At 42.6% G+C, this 20714-nt stretch overlaps 1 long non-coding RNA gene across 8 annotated transcripts in view; it reads left to right on the top strand.

Moving 5' to 3' along the window:
• The window catches only part of LOC102510771, a 42352-nt gene that overhangs the window by 10381 nt on the left and 11257 nt on the right, over positions 1-20714 (top strand). For 5 of the 8 annotated variants that reach the window (XR_004324547.1, XR_004324544.1, XR_004324543.1 and 2 more), the window contains exons 5-9: positions 6921-6975; positions 7532-7567; positions 14635-14785; positions 18477-18538; positions 18816-18890. This is a non-coding gene — a long non-coding RNA (uncharacterized LOC102510771). Of the gene's footprint in view, positions 1-6920; positions 6976-7531; positions 7733-14634; positions 14786-18476; positions 18539-18815; positions 18891-19587; positions 19745-20714 lie in introns of all 8 variants that reach the window. The other 3 variants (XR_004324549.1, XR_004324548.1, XR_004324546.1) reach the window with 3 other exon arrangements.

Genomic DNA, 20714 nt, shown 5'->3' with positions numbered 1-20714 from the left:
GCTGTGCTGGGAGTGGCGAACTTGTTGTCCCATTTAATTCTGTAACCCCCCTGAATTAGCAGACTGTGGTTTTCTCTACATAACAGATAAGAAATCCAAGGTGAAGTAGCTTGCCCCAAGTCACAGTTGGTGTTTGAACCTGCTTCTATCTAACCCCAAAGTTTATAAGACTTTCTTTTTATAAGATTTTCTTTTTTTATAAGATGTTTCTTTTTGGAGACTTAAATTGTAAAATTATTCAGAGGTTCGGGGGTGGAAAGTCATCTTCTCCCACTGATTTTGGTTTGGGGTCCTCCCAGACTTCCTTGTTCGTACTGCACGTGTAAGTGAGTACACCGAGACACAGTCACAAATGGGGTCCAGTACATGCCTTGCTCTATTTTAAAAAAGTATTTTCATTGAAGTATAGTCGGTGTACAATGTTGTGTCAGTTTCTGGCATACAGTGCAGTGTTTCGGTCATACATGTTATTGCGGGTAGACTGCCTGCAGTGAGACACACCTGAGTGTGATCGTCGTTCTCTTTTTGCCCTTTTCCTGACCCCTCCCTGGTGGAATTCATTGCTCTCTCAGTGCACGTGCTGTTAGAGGACGGGTGCATTTCCTGGTAGGTATTTGTCTAAAAGTATATTCCTACCACCGCGTGAGCTCAGAGGCAGAGAACTGTGTTTCATTCTTCTACTTAAAATGCCTTATAGGAATATGGAAAGGAAGTTCAACATTTGTGTACTCCTCAGTAAATACCTACCAAACTGAACTCAGGGTTTTGTTTTCTTTTAATTAATTTAAAAATTATTTTTAGGTTACTGTAATGTAGTATTTGTTCCTTAAAAAATTAGTAGAGCGAGAAGAGTAAAAAGTAAAGCTTGTCACTTTCATTCTTCTGAAAATCCACTTCCCTGAGGAAGACACTGTTAGAGATTGGTCGCTGTCCTGTGTGTCCCCTACACATGCCACACAGTCATAGACAGTCACCGAGACAGTCCATGTGTGGTGGACATGAACATACTTTAAAAAAGGAGTGCGCTATGCGTGCTGTTCCGGGCCTTTCTTTCCCTTTGCTGTGTATGCACGGCGAGGTCCTTTGTTCTCCCCGGCGGCTGCACAGTATTCCAGTGATGCCAACGGTGACCTCTGACCAGGACTCTGGATGGATATTTAGGTGTGCAGGTTTAGATGGACGAGCAGTGCTGGGGTAAACATCCCTGTGCATCTCCGTTCGTGTTCGTGACACTTTCTCTGCAGGATAAATTTGAAATTGCAGCTACTCTTTCAAATGGTAGGTGAGGATAAAATTTTTACATTCTTTGCCAAGTAACTGTAATCAGCTTTCTCACAAGCAGGGTGTGCAGAGACTGGCTTCCTCACACTGACCAGTTTATAACTTCAGTTTTGTCAGGTTACCATGGTACCTTGTTTTAATTGCTTTTTTTTGATTTGGGGGAGAGTCGTGTGTGGTTTATGTGTTATCAGCTTCCACTTCCTCCATCACTTACCTTGCCCATCTTTTGTCCACCTCTTACTCTGGCTGCCGGTGTTTTTCTCAGTGATTTTGAAGAACTGTTGTGTCTTAGAGAACTAATAATCTATCAGTTTTGTTGCAGGTATTTTCTCAGATAATCATTAAGCTTAATTATATGTTTTGCCATCCAGCTGTTTTAAAATGTATATAGTCACCTTTTCTTGTGACTTGTGGGTTTCGTATCATGTTTTGAAAGTCCTGCTTCAACCAAAGAGTATAGACAATTGCCCTGTGTTTTCTTCCTTCATTTTACAGTTTAATTTTTGCATACTTAAAAATGCCATCTACTTGGAATTGTTGTGGTGTTAGGAGTGAGGTGGCTATTCAGCCTTTTTATGTTCAAGTGGCCAGCTCCCGAGGGTGTGTTTATATGTGATGAATGAGAGGAGAGGGAAAAGCCAGAGATGTCGCCCAAATTTCCAGACTGACGTCTTCCTCTCGTGGTTTCTACTTATATAGAAAAGTTACACTTAACAACAAAGGACAGTCCCTCATCGTCATACTCTCCTACGACATGGAGTATTTCCATTTTCCACTCTTCTCGGGAAACTTCTTTCCCTGTGCATTCTGACTTGTAGGGATCCTTCAGTAGCAGCGTTCTCTGTTCAGACTTAGCACGGGCACTGCACGCAGTATGTACGTCAGTTGGCCTGAATATCTACTTAATGTTATTCACATTAATTACCGTGGAATTAAAAATTGCAGCCTAATTATTTTAAGGATTTAATTCTCTTTGTCCCAAATATTCCTGAGTCCTTTTAATGATCAAGGAAAGACTACTTACTGTGAAAGGTAAATTAAAAAAAATGACGGATCTGATTTTCCCCCCCAAGATTTTGGACGGGTTTGTACAGATGTTTGGCCCTGAAGCATGTACATGACATAAAAATTCTTCACTGAGACATAGAATCACAGGCATGTTGATTCTGTCACTGATGCCTTCTAGGCGGTCGTGGACGTGGGCATTGTCTTGGGCCGGACTGTGTGGGCTGGATGGCGTCTGGATCAGACTGTCTCCCCGTCACTGCTCCCTTCCCTATAACCCAGGAATCCTCCTCACAGGCAGCCTCCTCTTTCTTGGCTTCCTCTCTCATTAGGATGGAAAAATCCAAACAAACGATTGTGTGGAAGGTGTAATTTTTTTGAGAGTTGTGTATTTGGAGATGACATTTTTTCTTATCTTAGTGATAATTTGGATATAAACTTCCAAGCTGGCAATTGTTTTCCTACAGAATTTTGAAGATGTTGCTCATTTGTCTTTCAACTTCTCACATTACTGTGTAGGAATTTACGGCTTCTTGCCCTTGTTTCTTGTCTCTGGCTGACTGTGGGATATCCTCTCTGTCCCCATTCTGAAATTTCTCAGAAACTTGTGCATCAGTGAGGCTCCGCTTTTATCCATTGTGCTGTGTACTTTTGTGGGGGAGGGAAGTGGAGGTAATTAAGTTTATTTATTTACTTTTTATTTAACGGAGATACTGGGGATTGAACCCATGACGTCATGCATGCTAAGCATGGACTCTGCCACTGAGCTGTACCCTCCCATTCTGTGCTATTTTGAGAATGTGTATTTCCTTTAGATGTTCTAGACAATGTTTAGCTGTATTTTTTCAGGCAGTATTCCTCAGTGGCTACTTTCACGGTCATCTCCTGGGTTTTTTTCTAGAGAGGTGTTGGAGCCTCTTAATCTGTCCCTTCAGGTATCTTACTTGTTCTTTCACATTTTACCTCTGTTTCTCTCAGTTGTATTCAAGATGAATTTTTCAGCCTCCTTCCAGTTAACTAACTAAGCCCCTTTCTGATTTTGTGTAAACTAGTGCTTATCTCATCTCTTTCCCTTTCTATTGTAACGACTGTGTCTGTCTCTCCAAGATGCCTAAATGGCTTTTCACGTCTATCTGTTCTTACTATAATTGGTTTCTGTTTCATAATGTCTTGTTATTCTCAAATGCATATTGATTTCTTCAGTGATTTCTTTGCTATTATCTAAATATATTTACTTCAAAGTTTTTGTTGTATAAAATTAATTCTGGAGTGACTTTTTGTTCTGATTATTTTGTTGGTTGTTTTTCTTTGTATTCGATTTCTTCATGTGTATTGGATTTTGCTGGGGGGTAGGGATGGTAGTGGATGTCCCCACGGCTTGCTCATCTTTGCATCAGGATTTCTTTCACTGCTGCCTGGCTGGGGCTCTCAGTCCCCAGAGTTTGGGTGCAGGGGCGTTGTCTCCTGGTGTCAAGGCCGTGCGTCTCTTCCTTCCTCTGGACGCCCCTTCTTCTGTACCTGGAGAGCCCAGGAAGAGCAGTGGGAAGAAGAGGAAGAAATGAATATGCTGTCTCCCAACCTCTGCCGCCAACTCTCATCTCAGACCATTTTAGCGCCTTCCACTCAGCCCCGCCTTGGCCGCCGGTGGCTGTGAGCACCTGCTTGACTCACACCTCCTGCTGACAGCGGGGTCAGTTCACGTTGCCCAGGAGCTCCTGGCTGTGCTGTTGGATGATGGCACCCAGAAGCCGGGAGCGCACTTTCTGTCTGTGGATGTGCCTCTCCTGGACGCTCTGTGTAAGCGGGGTCACATGGTTGCTGACTGCCTGCTGTAAAACAGCCTATCTGGTGGTTACTGAGTTACAAGAGGTCTTTATTCTAGATACAAATTGTCTGTCAGATACATGGTGTGCAAATATTTCCTGAATTCTGTGGGTTATATATTCACTTTCTTGATGTCCTTTGCACAAAAGTTTTTGATTTTGATGAAATCCAGCTTATCTATGTTTTCTTGTTTTTGCTTGTGCTTTTGGTGTCATATGTAAGAAGTCAGCATGTAACCCAGTGGCATGAAGGCAGGAGTTTTACAGTTCTTGTATTTAGGTCTGGAATGGATGTGGAGTTAATTTTTGCATATGGTGTGTGATAGGGGTCTACATTCGTTCTTTAGCATGTGGAGATCCAGTTACCGCGGTTTCACTTTTTAACCGGATTCATTTTTATGCCAGAAGTCATCAGCTCAGAACTGGCCTGCAGCAGTATTTCTGGGTTTTTTTCTGTCTCGTTTACAGAACATATTTTTAACCAAAGATGGGGCAGTACAACGTGGAGACTTTGGAATGGCTAGAGTTCTTAATAGTTGATGTCAGTTTTAAACTTCGGTTTGGGATAATGTCTTCAGTGAGATTTTAATCCATGCTTATGAACTTGTGGTAATTTATGACATCTTTAAGTGTCTCAGGCTTCTCCACTGTCTCTCTTTCTGTTGCAGCACTGGGCAGCTGGCTCGAATTTGTGTAGGGACCCCGTACTACTTGTCACCTGAAATCTGTGAAAACAAACCTTATGATAATAACAGATACTTAAAATGATACTCATTACTTGATGTATTTCAAGTCTTTCTCTGTTACACTGTATTTATTAACTTTCAGAATATTATTCTAAAATCAGTATTTCACATGTGTAAACATACATATATACAGATACACTTTTTCTGTATATGAGGGAAATTGTGAAGAAGCTATTTCACTATCTTACTGAAGGAACTATAGAAAGAATTATTATTTAAATTACAATGAGACATAGATTGCTTTCTATGTCTCTCACTTTGTAATAGTCACCTCCTGTTGAATTATAGTAGTTAGTATTGACTGAACACTGTTTAAAATGCTTTCTGTGTATTAACTCTTTTTGTGTTCACAGTAACTTTGTGAGTTGTAGGTATTAATCATTCCTCCTTTCCTTACGAGGAGACAAACTCAGAGGGAGGGAAAGTAATTGCAGGGTCCCAGGCATCCGGCCCCCAGGCCCGGATCCCTGCTCGCCGTGGTGTGGGAGACCCCGGGCAGACACTGTGCTGTGTGTGTCGGGAAGAGGAGCTCAGCCACTGAGCTCCAGTTGCCCTTTATTTTCTCTCATGCACACTGATTTTAAAATCCCAGCCAAGAAAAGTGGTCTTACCTTTGAAAGCACCCACAGAAGCTTAATTGAGGGCAGTGGGAGCTGGCCGCAGTCCTGTCCTCGTGGTCGCTGCTCTGGCTGTCCGGGCCCCTGTTTTGAGAAGGGAGGGAGCTGCGTCTCCGACCTGGGCAGTAGAGGCTGAGACCGTCACCTGAGCAGTGTATTTACCATCAGTTTAAATTGCAATGATCAGTCCAGTCCCTGGAGTGTATTAGTAGTGGATATTCTAAAGGGTAGTAGTATTTTCTTTGCTAAAATAATTTTACATTTAATGCTGTTTCTGTGTCGTGTGGATGAGTCAGCTGTGAAAATATTAGTCTTTAAATTTGGGATGGATTTAATCATCCCTCGGACAATTTTACAGAAAGTTTATTTTGGGGGGAAAATGCTTAGAAATGTAGTGGATGAGCATCATCCATTATAGTTTGAAATTCTTATTTTTCCAAATGTATTTTAAAGTGTTTTACTAATAAGATCATTAGTTCAGTGTTTCTGTTTATAGCTTTTAGTTTGTAACATGTGCACGTTAATAAAAGGCTTAATTACGTTTACATTTTTTCCCAGTTGTATCTTAAAATTAAACAGATTTTGGGGTTAAAGGTTTATATTTGTAGATTTTTGTGAGAGTTTGGCTAAAGATAACTTTAGGATTTTAATAATGGGCTTATCCTCTTTTCCAGTGGGTTCAACTTCCAGGAGCAGTGTTTCTTACTTTTTTTGACCTTTAAGGACCACTGTTGCTCTGAATTGTGAGAGTGAGGGTTTTTTTTTTCCTTTTAAACATAGAAGTAGTTCTTTTTAAATTATAAACATACCTGTTAATTTAAGATACAAGAGAGGAGGAGACCATGGATAAAGTAAATAGTGTAAAGAAGCCTTTAAATTAGGAGAAAATGAATGTATTTACCCTTGCACAGTATTTCAGTTAATAGTCTCAGGTTGTTTTGGATTTAATTTTGGTAAATTAATTTTTCTTCTTCACTAAAGCAGTATTTTCCTTTTATACTATTTTATGCTATTTTAAGAATCGTGGCATTTTGCAAATAGTTGAATAAAACAGTTTGATTTTTGCAAAATTAAATGAAACATCTGCAAAATGTACTAATTTTGTTCTTTTACAGATATTAATTTTTTTAATTTTTAAAAATTAAAAAATTTTATTAACGTGTAGTTAATTTACAGTGTTAGTTTCTGGTGTTCAGTATAGTGATTCATTTTAAATATTAGATTTCTTGAAAGAAACTTTTAAAAATCATTACCTGGGAAACTTTTCTAATCTGGATAACTGCTATTGTCATTTGGTTATGGTTGACATTTCAAGTTGGAAAGGACATGTTTTATGGAACACATATTTTTGCAGAGCATTTTCATGATGGTTTTGTTTCCTTTAAATGAAAAACATTTTATGTAAATTCTGATGCTGAGGGAAGGTCTCTTGTTATTCTCTTTTCTAGTGATGCCTGGGCTCTGGGCTGCGTCCTTTACGAGATGTGCACACTTAAACACGCGGTAAGTGAGAGTTTCTCTAGTATTTCTTAAATTACGTGAAAAAGTACCTGTAGTATCTCTATGTTTGAAAAATCAATATATTTTAACTGCTAGGAGAATTCAGCATTTAACAGAACTCTTTTATACTTGCTGTAATCACCAGTGCCTAATTTATAGCATATTTTGTTTTCTTAATGTGTATATTAAGAATACATTGACAGTGTACAGCTGTTGTATACTGTTTTAGCTGAGTTGTCAACAGCTCAATTGTTCTTTCAAAATGAAATCTTTAGATTTTAAACCACCCCACCCCACCCCACCCCCACTTTAATTAGAATTTACATTGTGTTTAATCCTAAAGTATGTGTTCCCATTGATGAGGCTTGTATTCCCCTTTGGAATGTTATTATAAGAAGCCAAGTGAACCTTGCTCTGGGAACGTATGCTGGTTGAAATTCTGGGAAGAGGACTGTGTTTCTGTTCTTTATCGATAGGAAAGGAACTGTTTCTTGTTGTTGTTGCTCCCATTTTCGATACCGGTGTTTTCATGCGTGTTCGTTTGTTTTCTGGGGTTTAGCTGGAAGCTGGCAGCATGAAGAACCTGGTGCTGAAGGTAATTTCCAGGTCTTCCCCGCCTGTGTCTCTGCATCATTCCCACGACCTCCGCAGTTGGCTCTGTCAGTTGTTTAAAAGGAATCCTAGGGACAGACTGTCCGTCCACTCCATCCTGGAGAAGGATTTGATAGCCAAATGCATGGAGAAGTTTCTCTCCCCTCAGGTAGGTAGGTTTTCACTGTGTGACTGACACTGAGCAGTAGGACTTCGGTGTGTACTGGAACTTGTCGCCTCTGTCCGGAGGAGAGCCGTCCCTGCCGCACCGAGTCCCCTTCCTCTCCCCTCCTGTCTGCTTTCGCTTGTGCCTCTGTAGGAGGGAAAGCTTTCCTTCTGTGTTTCCTCTTAGCATTTAATGCCTGACTTCCCACACTTCTCATCACCCAGTGTCTGGCAGCGTCCTCACACCAAGCAGTTCTGTGTGTCCTGCAGAGTTCCACTCAGGCCTGACCCTTGTACCTGGAGACTGCATCAGATCCATGGTCTCCCACGGGATGGCCCCAACTCCGCTTATCACCCGTGCTTCTGACCCACCAGCTTATAAAATCACAGGTTCCCCAGGTCCCTTCTTCCTCTGGTTGGATTACTGTGCTTGCTGGAGAGGTTCACAGGACTCAGAGAAGCGTTGACTTATGTTCACCAGTTTGTTACAAAGGAGACAGTAAAGGATGGAGACGAACAACCAGATGGAGCGGTGCATGTGGCGAGGTCCGGAGGGTCCCAAGTGCAGGACTTCTGTCCCCGTGGAACTAGGGTCTGTCTCTCACGTGCTCCCCAGCACAGAAGCTCTCTGAACCCCGTCCTTTTGGGTTTTTACAGAGGCTTCATTACATAGGCATGATGAATCACATCAGTGGCCCTTTGTGATGGCTTCCAGGCCCCTTCTTCTCCTGGGTGGGGAGAGGAGTGGGATTGAGGGTTTTACCCTATCATCAGGGGGTACCCGTCCGTCCTTAGGTGCCTTCCACAAGTCCCTCATCAACCATTAACATAAATTCAGGTGTGGTTGAAAGGGGCTTGTTTTGAACAACAAAAGATACCTTCTGCTCTTACCACTTAGGAAATTCTAAGGATTTTAGGAGCTATGTGCCAAGAACTGGACAAAGACCAAGTATATATTTCTTAATATAAACACAATACCACAAAATTATTCCTCTGTCTCTTGGGTTCCTATTTTGTTTTCCAGTTCTTTTATTGTGGTAAAACAGACATACCATAAAATTTATTATTGTAATTTGTTTCAAGGGTACAGTTGAGTGCTATTGAATATATTCATAGTGCTGGACTGCCATCCCCACCGTCCGTCTCCATAACTCTTTCCATCTTACCCACTAAGCACTGACTCCCGTTCCCCCCACTGCCCTGGCATCCATCTTTCTCCTTTCTGTCTTCTTGGGTTTCTAACTGTAAGATGACTGACCGTTTCTGTGCTGCCTTTTCTTTTTTATAAATATATCCACGTCGCAAGGTTGTTAGGAGAATCAAAAGTGTCAGTGCACGTGAGAGCTGAGTGTCTCGCACTTAATAAGCGCTCAGTGTCCCCTGCATGTCCTGGGCACTGTGGGCACCTCACTGTTGTGCTGATACAGGTGTGTGATCTTCATAGTGAATGTGATTGCAGTTGTGCTTCATCTGATAGAAAATGATGGGAAACCCCTGTCATGTGGGTGCTTACACGTACGTGTGATAAGCTGTTGACTCAGCTCGTGGTACTTGCGTGTAGGTGCACTGTAAATATTTGTTGAGTTTAATTGAAATTCAGTTTGGCAGGATTTATCAAAAATCTGTATAAATCAATGAGCAGAGTTACTGGTAACTGTGATCACCTAGAAGTGGGATCGTGTTACAGAGTTGGTGTGGCCTTTGTTCATCTAAGTGATCAGTGTTAAACTCTTGTACAAGCCAGACATCTGCAAAAGCATAGTTTTATTTCATGTGTTCGTGAGGTGAGAGGGCACTGTCATATAGCCTCTGGCCTCACAGAAATCCATGTGAACAAATAGTCTTCAGGAAACAGATGTGGCTTTAACTGTTACCACCAGGAGAACACGTTAGTGTGCAAGAGGCCAGTTAAAATTGGGAGGTTAAAGGCTGCCTGTATAGGACATAGCAAGTCTCCGAAATGTGGGTGTCTTACAAGACTCCCTGGTTGTAAATAACATTTTCAAGGGCGGATTAATGGTGTCATGCACTGAGAGCTACTGGAGAAGAAAGGATGACTTCATTTGATCTCGCTGAGGTTCCCCCCACCCGACCCCCTGCCTTCATACCAGCAGTGAGGACATGCAGCCAAGGCCGAAGCCCTGGAATTCGGCTGGCCAGCAACAGGAGGGAGCATTCAAGCCTGAGACACACAGAGCTTATAACGTGGAAGTTAAGGCGGCAGGTCATGGCTGTGTGACACACGTGATTGGTAAATACAGAGTCTCTCCTTCTGTTTATGCAGCACTTCGATTTCACCCTTCATGTAAACCCTTCTCTCTTGTTCTGATTGTTTTTCTGCTGTACGTGACTTGTTGAGCGAGGAAGGCTGTGATCTTTTTTAAGGCTTTAACTCTGAAACAGTTATAAACTTTTACTGCATCATGTGAACTATTGTTTTCAGCGTCGCTACCAGCGTCGCTACGTTATCCTGTACTGTTTTTTCCTTTCTAATCCCTAAATTCTCAGTGCTGTCAGCCAAGATTTATGGGGCCTAGTTCTCAATCTGACACACCCTGGAAATGTCTTCCTGGACGGTCTGACCCGTCAGGGACATAGGTGCCATCCGCTGGCACGTTCTGTTGGGGCGAGGCTGGTTTATTTCTGCGTGGCCCCTGTCACAGCCACAGCCACAGGTGATGGGTGAGCGCTCACGGTGCGGCCCAGTGCGGCCGAGGAGTGGAATTTAACATTTTGTGCATTTTAAATGTTAATCCAGATGGTCATGTCTGGTAGTGACAGTGGTGTTGGCCAGCACAGCCCCGCGAGTCCCGAGTCGCCGTGAGGTCCACGTGCCCGGCTCGGTCATGTTCGCAGTCATGTGGGGGAAGGGCGACTCACACTCAGTGGTCGCTGACTCACCTGAGGGTGAGGCTACACCATCAAGCACCCATTTTCTTCCATGACAAGGAAGGCAGGAAGCAGCTGCTGAGAAGGAGCATTCTCATGCAACTGCTCTGCACGGACCGTGAGGCGCACGGTCAGTCATGCGGGCATTCTCACGCGGTGGTTCTGCGACTCTGGCTGCAGACAGTTCCCTGGGGGACGTGTGAATCCACCGCTCTTTCTGCTGCAGTCACTCTGAGCTGGGGCCTGAGACCGTGCGTGTTTATCAGTGCCTGGTGGTGCTGATTCTGCTGGGGGAGACTGAGGACCGCCGCTTGGGGGGTCCGGGATGGAGAGGCGACCCTCTCTGCTCAGGGCTTCTTGCCTGTTGGAGCTTCTGGTCCACGGCCTCTGGGGGAGGTTCCCTTCATGGGCCTCAGTTCTTCCGAAAAAAGGGCACATTCACTCACCTTTCCCTCCCAGGCCCAGGAAGAGAAAAAGGGTTACACTGAGATCTTTTTTGTAACGTAGTTTTACGTTTAAAAGGAAAAAAATGTAGTGAGTAGGGAGAGAAAATTGCTTGCAAGAAATACTAATGATTTCTGCTTCTCAAAATATGTTCATAAATGCTAGGAAAGAAGTAGCAGAGTGGTTTAGCAATAGTAAAAAGAGATCACTTGTAAGTTGTGGAGAATATTCAAATATTCAACGTGTTTATAGTTACACGTTGGTATGATTGGAGAGGCTGAGGAGAGTCAGGGTAAAGTGGACCTGACTGAGAGGTGGATCTGAGGACAGGGTAGGAGGTGATTCTTGAGCAGTTTTCAGGTAAATGAGAGAGACGGGCGCCCGTCTGTGTAGACGCGGTTCCAGGTGGAGGCGATGCCGGTCAGTCTCGGAGACGCGGACCAGGCGGCAGTGCGGGGTCTGTGTGGGGCGTTCGGTTCTCTCCAGGGAGCGAGCTTGTCCAGAGAAATGAGAAAGATAAGTCGATAAGTGAAAAAGAATATGAAAAGGAATCCATGTACTAAATGTCTGACTGAAACGCAGTGCTGAATGAGCAATTGACACAACACCGTAAACTGACTGTACCTGTAAAGAACAGGACAGACGGTCGGGGTGGCTGGGAAGGAGTCGGCGTGGGAGGGCTTCACTGGGTGGGCCCCTGGGCTCAGTACGGTTTGTTTGGCAGCATCATTGTAGCTGAAAACGGAAGGAAGGATTCTGATTAATGTCTCGGTTTTTAAAAATTTGGAAATTAAACATCTTTTCTAACGTTTTTTGTCCTCTTTTGATTTAAGCTTATTTCAGAAGAATTTTGTCTAATAACATTTTCCAAGTCTGGAGTACAGCCTGTACCAGGGAAATGAAATTTAGTGTGACTCCTTTCACCTGTTTGTGATAATCAATATACTAATAATGTGCTAATAATGCTAGAGGTGTTTGTGGATGAGCTGAGTGGGGATAATTGTAGGATAAATCTAATCCAGAGGAAATGTATCTTTAAGCTTTTTATGATATATAGCAATATAAAACAGTTTCAATTAATAGAATTTCCATTTATTGTCTCCCTGATTTAAATGAATTCTATTTTGAGATCTTCTGTCCTACTCAAATGTTCAGCTGATATTCTGAGAACATTGTTACTGAATGTTATAAAATGCCCTAGTTAAGTGCAAATCTTTATGTAAAATAATTTTCTTTGAGAAATACTTAATATTCTAAAATATTTTTAAAGGAAATCATTGTGAAGTTAGGCCACCTTAGCAAGGATAGACTTTCTTATAACTATGACCGGCAGTAAATAGAACATTTGTATGATTGCATGTGTGGTTATATACTGTGTATATGTGTGTAAGTATCTCTGTGAGAAATGAGTTATTTTTTCCTACATGGAATGATTTCAGAGTGGATTTCTAAAATGAGTGGCAGTTAAGATGTGAAGATTGTGTTGTTTGTCATGCATCATGCTTTGCATGTCCTACTCCATTTTGAGTATGAAAACATTAATAAAAATAAGTGCCATGTCATAAAACCGAGTCCACCTGAGCTGGGAGTGTGGTGGCAATGCCTTCTGGCTCCTCTGAACACCCCTGGACTCACCCTCCCCACGTGTGAAGGTCAGACCTGGGGGGTCAGCTCGCCCTAACTGGGACTCACCAGATGGACCTGCAGCGGGTTTTCATCCAAGGCTCCCTTGTCACAAAGGCCAGGAGGACCCAATGTCGGCACTGTCTTCCCAGGCGGGGGAGCCTCTGTGTAGTGGAGGGAGCCGGGTGGCACTGCTCCGGCCTGTGGCACGCAGTGGGCGCTGACTCCCTGGGTTAACCAGCTTCCCTGCTGGTGGCCAGGCCTCTGAGCCCGGGAGACGCCCGGAAGTCCGGTGAGTCCTGCTCCCGCCTTCTGGGGAGTGCGAGGGGCTGTGGGCGGGTCTCCTGGGACTTCCACGTCCGCGCTTCTGTGCCGCCTGCCCCGTCCTGCACACCTGCTGTGCCTGTGGCCAGGTTACCACGTTGTGAGTGTGCATCCAGCCTCCGGTTTGAGCTTACAGTTAAACTCTCAAAGGGAATTCTCCTTCTTACATTTCCTAGTTCCTGTCAGGATACAGTTGGAGTATGTGTTTGGAAAGACTTCCTGTAACACCCTGTGTCTCATCTTCCATGCACATTAGTTATGAGTCTGCAAGCTAATACCATTTTTATTTTAGTAAGAGTCTACTAAGTTATGTGAACAATATGTGTTGATGATAAAAATTATAGAGAAGATGATGAAAATTTCCCTAATCTCAGCACACACTGTTTTATTTGGTATATTTTGGTATATTTTTTCTGTGATGAGATGCATAATGATTGAAAATTGGGATTGTGTTATAAACAAAGGTTTGTATCTTGTAATTCACAGTATTGTGTGTGGACCATTTTCTCATACACTTAGATATTTTTGGAAGGCCTGAGTTGAATGGCAGTACTTCCTTGTGAACTCCCAGTTAGCTTTCCTCCCTTCCCCCTGAAAGAGGACGTGTGCTTGTTGGTGGACACAGTTGAGGCGGACCTAGCCCGTGACACAGCCCCAAGCTGGAGCCAGCGGACGATGGGGGCTGGGCTACAGGCAGGCGGGCGGGCACTGGGCTGAGTGCAGGGCAGGGTCGGGGAGGAAAGGGAGGAAGGGGCTTCGGGAGGGCTGATGCGGGCGAGACTCTTTGACCTCCTTCAGTATCTGAGGGACGTAACGTGTAGGCTTTGTTTTCCCTTACCTCGTCTGTGTTTTTCTTGAATTTGTCATTGTCTAGGACTGAACCCCATCTAGGCTTCAGTGAGAGTTTACCTCATAATTCTGCAGCCTTTATCCTTGTGCACATTTTTATATTTCTCCAATTATTTCTTTAAAATCCGTTCATAAACACTGTTCCTGATGTAGATTGTTCTCCAGAAGGTCTGAGCGGTTTCCGTTCCCACCAGCAGTGTCTTAACTGTCCTCATCTCGGGGACCCTTAGCTACACTGATGCTTTTATTTGTCCTTCAGTAGGTCTTAGGTCCAGGCATCACTCAGGCTGTGTATGAAGACAGCGTTCAGGTGCTCGTGGTGATGGAATTAATGTGTAACGATTGCTCCTGAAGTTTATGTTCTGATTTTGAAAGTAACTTCTAAGACATTGAATGTTCTTCTTAAACTTTATTTTCATCATCTTGATTGAGATGTAAACCATATCCCATTCAGTTCACCCAGTTAAAGTCTGCAGGTCCGTGGTTTTAGTGTATCCGCACATCTGTGCAGTCATCGCCCGCTGTCAGTTTTGAGGAGGTGCTTTTTTATATAAGAAATGTCAGCACCTCAGAGGAGCACAGCTTTCTGTTTCTTTCACAAAGTGGCTCTAGTGTGAAACAGTCATCGTGAAAGCATGTGTGTATGATATTTAATGAAAAGTCTCATTAAATGCTGTCAGTGAGTGTGAACATGAAGAAGTGCCATTTGAAGAGTTTTGAAATGAAAGATTTAATATCAAGAACACTGAAAACAACTCCTTGTATCTTTCCATGCAGTGAAGAGACCAGTTTCAGGACAAAACTTGGCTTGTGTTGTGTCTGCTCAGAAAATTACAAAGCCTGCTGCTAAATACGGAGTACCCTTAGCGCACAAGAAATACGGAGACAAAAGTTACATGAAAAGAAACCACTCCAAAGACATAAACAGGTATGGTTATCATGACACAGTCTGTGTATTAGTAACACATTCCGTTTGGCCTGATTTTATTGCAGCTCAATTCAAATAATCTTGATAGTCACAGGACTGGTTTGATTACGTCATTAAAGAACGTTGCTGTTCTCTGCTTCACCAGTCTTCTAAAACTTAGCCGACTGACAGAAGTCATAAAGAAACGTTGAACAGATAATGTTACGTGAAGTAGTTGGTGCTCGAATTATATAATGTATTTATTAAATAAATTAGTTGCATTTCCTGAGGAGAAAATTACGTTTATATTTAAATCGTGTTGCTTTCTAAAGGAAGCAGAGGGGAGAGGGTAGAGCTCCGGCATAGACCACATGTTTAGCATGCACAAGGTCCTGGGTTCAATCCCCAGCACCTCCATTAAAAAATACATATTTTAAAAAACTGACGAAGAAGAAACTTTAAATATCTTTTCGAATTTTTTTAGTGAAAGGAAACTTTCAGTGCCTTTCTAGTTCTTTTTTGTGTGTTGTGATATCCTTTTTTGTGTGTTGTAATAACCTAACAGTGATGTAGTTCTGAAATTAAAAATGTCATATTGATTGAGGGTCATATTTATTTGGTAATATTCTGCGTTCGCTTTTAGAAATTTGGTGCTTACCTGTTATGGTCATTTTATAACATTTAGGAAACGGAAGCAATGAGTGGTATATGACAATAATGTCATAACATTGACATTTGCCAAAATACAGCAGCTATGAAATGGAATTGTTAGTGGAGATGGTTTAATGATTTAATCAAATTATGAGTTGTTTTAATAAAAATGTAAATGACCATTGAAATAATTTTTTAAAGTAGCTTTCCTCTGTATTGAAACCCGAGAGAGGTGAATAATTTTGTACAGTTTCTTTTCATACTCATTTTTTTCTAAAGTAGCTGAAAAATTTTAAACTGATATATAACTTAAGAGTTTCTGTACTTTTAATCTTTTAAATACTTCTAATCTTTTTTGGTATATAGAATTGCATTTTCAGTTGTTTGAAAAATTAATCATATAGTCATACACTTGGCATAGCATTGATCATAAAATTGAGTGGTTAGCACAGGTTAAAAAAAGAAAGAAAACCTTGGGTCACTTACACGTTTGAGCACACACGCATGAGTCCTGAAAAAAGGTTTTTCAAAAAAAGGAGATCAAATCAAGCAATTTATCAAAAGAATAATTTTTAAATTATCAAATAGTATGTGTATCAGGAATGCAGGGATGGTTCAACAGTAGGAAACTGCTGAATTTTACTGCATTCACAGATTAGAAGAGAATATCATATAAATGATCTCAGTAGATACTGAAAGTTCAAATTTAACATTTTTAAAAAACTCCTTTGTACACATTAAATATGTACAGCTTTTTGTATGTCCATCATCCCTGAATAAAATGGTTTAAAGTAACCCCAAATTTCTTTGATTCACAAAGTAAATGGGAAAGTTCTTAACTTCACAGTTACATGTACCAGAAACCCATGTCAGGCATTGTACATAATGATGAAAAATTGGAAGCATTCACATTAAAATCAAGAACAAGGCAAGAATGTTTCCAATGATTGCTCTTACTTAACATGATTCCAGAATCCTAGCCAGTGTAATTAAAAGGAGAAAGAAATAAAAAACATAAATATTGGGAGAGAAGAGAAAACATAGACATTTACAGAGGATACAGTTACCTACCCCTGGCAGTTCCCAGTGAAGCAGCAGGAACTGTTCATGAATTCGGTAGAAGTTGAGTGCGCAGAAAAATGCATAATCAGAAAAGGAAGTGGAGAGACATGGCGACAAAATCCCTCCAATAGTTCAGAATAGGTGCACTGAGAATAGGGCAAGGTGACCGTGCAGGAATGGAATATGATGTAAGAATGAAGAAAAAGGTGCAGACATGAGTAAACACGCAGATGAATTCTGAAGACACTGTTGAGCCACAGAAGCGAGATACAGAGGAATATGTACTGTGTGATTCCATTCATGTAAAGTCAGAACAGAAAACCCCTAAGCTGTATTCTTTAAGAAGGCGTGTACAAGTGGCAAAAAAAAAAAAAAAAAGGAAAGCAAGGCGGTGATTACGAGTCGGGGGGTGGGTGTCCTGGGGTGAGGGGGGCCTTGTGGAGGCTGTGAGGGTCAGGCTGCTGGCAGTGCTCTGACCTTCACCTGGGTGTAGCTACAGAGGGGTTTCCTTTGTTTTTGCTGACCTCTGTGTATGTCCTTCATCTGCTTTTCTGTAGGTGACTTTATATCACAGTAAAGAAAAGAAGGGATGGATAAATGCAGCAGAATAGAGCATTCCAGAAACTGACCCGTGTGTGTGTGAATTTATTATATGTAAAAAGATGTATCTGCAAATAAGTAGTTATGAGATAATTGGATTTTCTAGGGAAAAGATATTAGATTCCTAACTCATTCCATGAAAAAAAAAAATTGTTCCAGATCTAAAAATAAAAATCTAATGATAAATATTTTAAAATCTAAATATAAAAGTGAAACTATCTCAGTGGAAGAAGCAGATAACATGAGGTCTAGAGTTTCTTCCTTAGTAAAAGAACTTATGCAGACATTGTAAAGGGAAAAGATTGGCAGATTTTTATATGTATAAATTACAAAGTATCATGCAGTGAAAGATACGATAAACAGCAATTCAGAGACAGAATGGGAAAAAATTTTTGCAGTATTTATAATAGTCTTGTATTTCATAATATACAAAGAGCTCCTAACATTAAACAACCCGCAGGTAAGATGAACAGTTAACTTGTGAGGTTGTGCGGAAGTGGGTTCTTTGGTGGGGATATACATGATGCAGCCTCTTGAGTTGGCAGTTTTCTCAACATTTAAATTATGTTTTTACTTTGTAATTACATTACAAAAAAGGTGCCCTGCTGATAGCCTTGAATACATACTGCACAGAGACACATGTATGAGGAAGTTCGTGACAGCGTGTTGCATAGGGAACAGTCGGAAGCAGCCCGTCTGTGCCTGGACTGGTGGTTAAAGAAGCTGACCGTATCCCTGGTTTGGAGCACTGCCATTGCCAGTTTGCTCCTTAGCTCAGTGTGGGGACGTCCAGGAATGTTAATAGTGTAAATTATTGTTCCCTCTAATAACACATTGTTTATTATATTTATGTAAAAAGCATAAAATACTAAGATTCTGTACACATATGTATATATATAGTTATGTATGTAGTTAAGTGCATAAAGTAATGTCTGGAAGGACTCTCATGAAAATATTAACAATGCTTATGTCTGGAGGTAGGAGAGAAATGGACTTAACTCTTGTTTGAATTTTATATTGTGAGCATATATATGCAGGTTTGGGAAAGCGGGTGTAGCCCCGGGAGGTGGGAGGGCACGAGGTGGGCCCCGGAGCACCTCTGACAGGCCCTCAGGCCATGGCCCTCCTGTGTAGGTGGGCCTGCCTGATAAGTGGAGGCCGCCTGTACCTTCCTGGACACAGGAGACCTGGGGCGGAATAAGAGGCGAGGCCGAGGCCTTTGGGAGCTTGTTGCCCGCCCCGCGAGATCAAAAGCTTGTTTCTTTCAAACAAATAACTCCAGCTAATTTCTGTTTTTAACCTCCCTGGGCACACCTTGATCGTTGGTGTACTAACTTTACCGATGAAACTAGAAAAAGTATTATTTATTGTTGATAAAAGTTTTCTCTTTTTATTTAAGGAAGCAGCAAGAAAGAGAAGATTGGAATTGACTGAGAAAGAAAAGAAAAACACAAGGATCAGGTAGTTTTTTTTGCTCTTATTTTCCTTCCCTTGCCACGTTGTAGATGATAAGAGTTTCAAGAGTTCTAAGAAGTCTGCCTTTACCATCGTTCCGGATCTGTTTACTGAGGCCAAGCCGATGAGAAGGCAGGAGAAGGAAAGGGTAAGGGGGTGCCTGTCCTCCCCGCCCACGTCCTGGGTTAGCGGAAGGTTTCCATTTTCCTGCTAAATGTATTTCATGCGTTTTATATTGAATACTTGAAGTGGCGTTTTGTTTCTTTCTTTCTTTCCTCCGAAGCTGGAGAGGATAAATCGGGCCAGGGAGCAGGGCTGGAGAGACGTGCTGAGCGCTGGCGGAGGCGGCGAGGTCGAGGTAGGCCCTTGACACCGTTTCTCCAGGGTCGCCCCGCTCTGCACGATGTGTGCAGCTGGCTTTCTTGGAGTGCATTCACTTCACCTAGAGTTCCTCCATCTGCTGTGAATTCCTAGTTTTCCTGCACATATTTGGTCTGTAACTTGTACTGATAACTAACGTGTGAAATTGAAATCTGCTGTGAAAGTTGGCTGTGAGGGCTGTGACAGACCGTTCTGCCAGAGGAATCTTGTTAACATCAAATACAGTTTGTGCAGGCAGTGTTACCTTGGGCAAGTTACTTGACTTTTCTGAGCCTTCGTTTCTTCATTAAAGAGAAGGAAAATGTGAAGAGCAGTGGCAGGAGCATGGCTGGCAGGGCTCCCCCGCAGACTCCTGCCCCTCCCCTTGTGCTTTCCTGTTAGTAACACAGGACACTACTTGTGGTTGTTAGTGCTTACAATACAGTGGGAAAACACTTTCCCTTTAGGCTATATGGGTATTAATATGTCACATCAAGTAGCTACCTTTTGGAAGTCAAGTGTTGAGATGCACTTTTTCCTCCCGAGGGTGGTGCGAGCCTCTGGGCCTTATGAGACGAGCCCGTGAGTCCTCTTTGTTTAATTCCTGGGCTCCCTTTTCTGGCAGTGGAGGGGCTGTGGCTCCAGCATCTTTTTCTTCTTGGCAGTACGAGCATTATCACGCTATTTTTGATCAGATGCAGCAGCAAAGAGCAGAAGACTGTGAAGCGAAGTGGAAAGCAGACATATCCGGCCGAAGCCCTCCGGAAAGGTGCGCTGGCAGTGGGCTGTGCACTGCCTTCGAGAAAGGAATGGACGTCAGGGGCGTGTTCACCCGCAGAGGAGGCCCCCTGGGTGCGTCCGGGACTTCCGAGGGGCCGCAGGCCAGCGCCCCTCGTGCTGATGTTGTTAGAAAACCTTGGAAAAGATGGAAGGCCGTGTCTGAACAGGCTGCTCAGCCAGGCTGGACGGGGATGGTCCTGGGTGTGGTTTTGTCTCGTCACATTCAGCGTACCACCTATGCGCTGCGTGTCTCCCCCGTTGGCACGTCGGTCTGAGGGGCTCTCTCTGCCCGTGGGCTGTGGCCGTTGTCTGGTGTGCGGGTCTGGCCCTTGGTTCTCCACGGCACACGTGGAGCTCTTCGCTTCAGCCTAACTTTGTAGCTTATAGATGCTGTAGGCTGGTCGAACATACTGTTGAAGGAACATGCGATAACTTTGAACCAATATGTGGTTGTGATGACTTAGCTCCGTGCAGAACCCCGACAGGACCATGTCCTCTCCTCCTCACGTCCTCTGTCGTCTGTGCTTCTCCTTCCTCTCTGACTGATGGCTCCCTGTCAGCCTGGTCCTCAGGTTTTCCCTTTTCTTCTGTTAAATTAATTTAATATGGTAGCAGTCAATATTTAATTTGCATAGTTCCTTTTTTAAAGTATGCATGTTTTTAAAAAATTTTTACGTATGTATGTATGTATTTAATGGAGGTGCCGGGGAATGAACCCAGGACTTCATGCACGCTAAGCTGGAACTCTACCACTGAGCCCTACCTTCCCCCCATGTATGTGTTTTTTTAGATATTCCATTTCTCCTATAAACACATTCCTGTTAAGGAGGAGCAGATACCATTTTGTGAAAATTTAATTTGTCATTTTGAGGGAATATTTTTGAGTGTAATAAAAATCTTTATGATCCCCCGAATTGTAAAAGACTATTGAAAGCTAGTCGAGCCGAGGTAAGTAATGGAGGTGAAGATAAACAAACAGTATGAATTACGTGCGGTAGCCTGACGTGTTGAGCCAAATGCAGATGCTTCCCAGTTTTGAGCA

The sequence above is a fragment of the Camelus ferus genome, chromosome 12 (genome assembly GCF_009834535.1).
Source record: "Camelus ferus isolate YT-003-E chromosome 12, BCGSAC_Cfer_1.0, whole genome shotgun sequence".
In the NCBI taxonomy this organism is placed as follows: Eukaryota; Metazoa; Chordata; class Mammalia; order Artiodactyla; family Camelidae; genus Camelus; species Camelus ferus.
This window is presented reverse-complemented; position numbering and strand designations above follow the sequence as displayed.